Source organism: Phymastichus coffea, unplaced genomic scaffold (assembly GCF_024137745.1).
Source record: "Phymastichus coffea isolate CEN01 unplaced genomic scaffold, Cenicafe_Pcof_1.1 PCOF00304, whole genome shotgun sequence".
Classification (NCBI taxonomy): Eukaryota; Metazoa; Arthropoda; class Insecta; order Hymenoptera; family Eulophidae; genus Phymastichus; species Phymastichus coffea.
Window position 1 is genome coordinate 5001 of NW_026707115.1, and position 5000 is coordinate 10000.

The 5000-nt window shown below is 48.2% G+C and overlaps 1 pseudogene; it reads right to left on the reverse strand.

Annotated features, from left to right (window-relative positions):
• Positions 1-4737: 4737 nt before the first annotated feature.
• LOC131674793 (large subunit ribosomal RNA) overlaps positions 4738-5000 on the reverse strand; it is a 2795-nt pseudogene continuing 2532 nt past the window's right edge.

The window sequence follows — 5000 nt, forward strand, 5'->3', positions numbered from 1 at the left end:
CCCGCTCCCCCTGTCTTATGCTCACATGTATTCTTCTATTCTCCATCTGCAAGCTCCCTTTCAGAACCATTCCCACCGTTTTTGTCTCTGACACCTCTACTCCTACCTTTCTTCCCCACTCATACACTCTTTCCAACTTCATCCTTGCTACCTCTTCCACTTCCACTCTCGTATCTCCCTCCACCAGGAGGAGCAGATCGTCCGCGAATGCCAGGTCCTCTTCTACGAAGATCCTAAATTCCCTCCCTAATCCTTCCTCCTCCACTGATTCACTATCACTCATACTCCTCCATTCTTCTAGCTGTCTTTCCTCGTTCATTTCTTTCAATGCAACCATCAATTCATTCATGCACAGTACCCATAAAAAGGGTCCAGCAATAGAACCTTGCGGGGCTCCTCTCATAAGTGCTTTTTTCACTTCATCCCTTCCATTCATCATCCATACCCACCTGTCTCTGAAATAATCTCTCCACATCCATAATTCCCTTCCCTTACACCCAGCTTCCCTCAATTCCTCCAACGCTATCCTCCAAAGAATATTATCGAACGCTCCTTTGAAGTCCACGAAAATCCCCAAGACATATTTCCTTTCTGACCTTCCTACCATTTCCTTCAACTTGTTCCATGCATCTTCCGTCCCCTTCCTCGGTCTAAATCCAAACTGCAATTCATTCCACTTTCCCTCCATTCTTCTCTCCATCCTCTTAATTAGCATTCTCTCCAGGATCTTCCCGACCCCACAGAGAAGGCTCACAGGGCGGTAAGACCTCACCTCCGCCGGGTCTTTATCCGGTGATTTAAGAAGAGGCACCACCCTCGCCTCCTTCCACGGAGCCGGAAAGACTCCCTCCCTCAGACAAGCATTAAAAATCTCCCTCATATGTCCCGGGATAGCCCCATGGACCTCTCGGAGCATTTCATTGGTAAACCCGTCCATCCCCGGTGCCTTCCCCATTTTCATTTTACCCACGGCATCCTCCAACTCATCCACCGTAAACTCATTCCCCCTTTCATCTATTCCTTCATCCCTCCTCCCAGGCTCATCCCCCACCTCCGGAATAGGGATACCGTCATCCGGAGGGAAGAACTCACTCAGGAGGGCCTGAGCACTCTCCCCCCAATTCTTGGTCCATTCCCTCCCAATCTTCATACATGCAAGTCCCCTTTTTTCGTATTTCCCCATGCAAATTTTGTATACCTTCCCCCATGGATCTTTATTACCCTCCCTCCTTACGAATTGTTCCCAATCTTTATCCTTTGCTTCCTTCAATTTATCCTTGTATGTTCTCATTTGCTCCATCCATTCATTCCATTTCTCCCTATCCAAATCACCATCCCTTCTCCTCTGTCGTTGATAGATCCGTCTCTTCCTTCTTGTTTCTCTCTTTATTTCCTCCAGTTCCTCATTCCACCATATTAACTTCTTCTTCGTTCTACTGCTATTCATTCTTTTCATACACTCATTATTGACTCTTTCTATCCATTCATTCAGCTTTTTCACCTTTTCATCCACTCCCAGAATATTAAAGTTATCCCATCCAAAATCGTGCGCCTTCTCCCTCAGGCACTCTCTATATGTCTCCCAATCACAGCCTTGTTGCTTCCATCTTTTAATTTCTCTCAACTCCCTTCGTTCCCTACTCGTTTCCTCATTCTCAATCATGCCATTTCCTACCCACATTTTTTATACTTATCGGATTGTGGTCTCCGAGCGGCCAGTCCTCCTTTACCGCCCACTCGAAGGAGATCCCTCTCTCATCTCCGGAGAAGAGAGTGATATCTATATCACCCTCCCCCCGGGGCCCGGAGAACGTAAATGTATCTGTGGGGACGTTTAACACTAGTAAGTCCGTTCTCAGTAGCCAATCCTCTATTTCTGCCCCTCTTTTACCCGCCTCCGAACCTCCTCTTACTCCCTTACTATGCCAGAGAATAGATGCTGCATTGGCATCTACCCCTATCAACAACCTCTTTCCCCTGGCAATCCGGACCATTCCCTCCACAAATGCCATCCCCTTGTCCATTCGCTCTCTTGGTCTAAAATAGACCGAGGAAACAAATAGTTCCCCCATGTCCCCTTTTACCCACACCCCCACACCGTCTTTCCATTTACACTCTTCCACAGACATACTCACCAATTTCACATCAATCACACACACAGCCGCACTTCCCTTTTCACTCACATACACTACTGTTCCCCCAGGTAAACCCCGAACGCGATCACGCCATACATATGGTTCTTGAAGGAGGAGGATCTGAATCCCCATCTCCATGGCGTACTGGCCAAGGTCACACATGACCGCGTAACTACGCTGGCAGTTCAACTGGAGGAACCTCACCCTCACCCTTTCTCCGTCTCCTTCAGCCATAGTCAGTACGGTTGCGGTTGCCATCTCAACCGCATTTGATACTCCGGACATTCAGAGGATCTAACAGAGTGACCCCGAGTCCCTTCCCTTCTCCTTACAGTTTCTACATGATTCTTGTCCCTTACACCTCTCCGCTATATGTCCCTCTTCCCCACACCTAAAGCACACCAGCCGCTTCTTACACTGGTGTGCCTTATGATTATAATTCAGACAAATGAAACACCTATCCACCCTTTCATAACTATCGCACCTGAAGCTCGAAAGTCCCAGGTACATTCTTCCCTGGTTCAACAGTTTCTTCCTACAAATTGCCGGGCATCTTATCACAATATTCATTAGTCCACTGCCCGTCCTTCCCATCATCCTCCTCACCACTTTCACTCTTCCTTTAAATTCTTCCTCGTTCAACACTCCCTTTAAATTTTGGCTATATAACCCTCTCAAAAATGTCTCTTCCTGTATCTCCTTCTCCACCCCAAAGACGATCACCGACGGATCTAGCCTCTTGGGTTGCCAAACCTTGAGACCCGCGTCAACGAGGTCCCGACAATTCAGAAGTTTCTCCCTTTCCTTCCTATTAGCTACCTCAACCACTAGTCCTCCAGCTCTTGCAGGACGGACGGATTTAATCTTGACTCCTTTCTCAGGGGGCACTACCTCAACCATTCTCCTTCTTATCTCTATCTCCGTCAAACTCTCTTTAGTCCCCCGAACTACTAGAGCGAAGGATCGCGTTGCTTCTCTAGCCTCAAAACTACTGTTTGATCTTTCTTGTTCTCTGTTTTCTCCTACCCTGTCATCATTTGTTGGTTCCGTCTCCTTGAAATTCTTTATCTTCTTACCCATTTTCACACATGTCTCTCCCATAATTTCCACATTTCTCTCCACCCCTTTTACTAGTTCGCCCATCTCTCCACATACCTCTCTCAACTCTTCCCTTATCCCTTTTCCAACCACTTCACAGGCTCTCGCCCATCCTTCTAACCTTGCATTTTCCACTACTAAACTCTCGATCATTCCCTCATATTTGGTGCACTGACTAAGCACCCGATCCACCACCCACTTTGTGACCTTATTAGCATCCGATAACAAGATGCCTCTAAGATCATGGGTGATGGCCCGCATTTCCTCCAATGGATCTACTTTTCCTGCTTCAACCCTTCTTCTCTTTTCTACCTGTTCCCTCTCTTTCACTCTATCACTCCTACGCGTTTCCATTCCCTCTTTACTCATCTTAATTCTTTCCAAATCCTCATCCAGCATATCCTTTTTAATTATTTTTGGTCGTTGCGAAATATCCTCACAAACAATGTATAAATCATTCGCCCCTCCTTTCACCCTATCGACCAACTTCCTCTTATTCCCTTTAATCTCTACCTCCATTTCCTCTAATCTTCCCTCCTCTCCAGTTTGTTCCTTCTCTCTCGCTTTTTCCTTTTGTAACTCCTTCAAATCTGGTTCTCGCCCTTGCTCTTCCTGTCTCAGTAACTCTTCTTCCTGCAATCCCTGCCTTTCTATTAATTTCGTCTCTTTTAGTGTCATCTTCGTCTCTTCTGCTTTTTGTCCGATAGTCTGCTTTTTCTCTCTCTTCCTTCTCTTTTTCTCCGCCTTCGATAACTTCGTCCACCCCGTTAAAGTTGTAGGAGAACGAGAGCGCGAATGCGAGCGCGAACGATTCTGGTCTGCTGACCTCGCACTCCAAGAGGACGTCTCATCGGATCCGTCTTCCGCCAACACAAAAAAATTTACTGGTTAATTTTAATTTTTGGGCTGGGACACCCGATGTAGTGTGCAATTTTAAATTATCTGTATTATTAGTAGACATTTCATTAATTAGAAAATTGGCTACCTAGCCCTTAACCCCCAAGTATCCCTGTTCATACTTCCTCCCCAGAACAGTACCTCTGCTTCCCCTTCCCATGCAGAGCAGCCGCGGTTCACCCGCAGGGGTGGCCTCGGTGCCGGCAACCCGCTGCCCCCTAACGTCTCCCAACCGAGTGCCACTCGGAACGCTTCGGGCAACAGCGGTTTTTACACAGGCTGCTACAGGGCAGCCCGATCAAGTGGCTAGCTTGACCCGGGCCCTGGTACTATCCTGCGGCCTGGGCTTGCACGATCCCACCCATCCGAGAGAAAGAACCTCCCAGTTTCAGCTCTGTACCCTCCCCTGCTAGCTACCCGCAGCGCTCCACACTTTCAACAGAGAAGCTCTGGAGGATCCGGATGATACCGCTCAAAGAGCAGGACACCCGGGAGTTTAAGGACCGCCCTGCCAGGCGCCAACCGGCAGGGCCCCCCGTGATTAGCCTACCAAGCAAGTGAGCGTGCAAATACACCGCCCTCACTCGCCCGGCGTTTCCTCCTCAGCACGACGGAGACGTTCACGGTAGGTTTGCTGAGGGGTAGATAGGGACAGTGGGAATCTCGTTAATCCATTCATGCGCGTCACTAATTAGATGACGAGGCATTTGGCTACCTTAAGAGAGTCATAGTTACTCCCGCCGTTTACCCGCGCTTGCTTGAATTTCTTCACGTTGACATTCAGAGCACTGGGCAGAAATCACATTGCGTCATCACCCGCGAGGGCCATCGCAATGCTTTGTTTTAATTAGACAGTCGGATTCCCCTAGT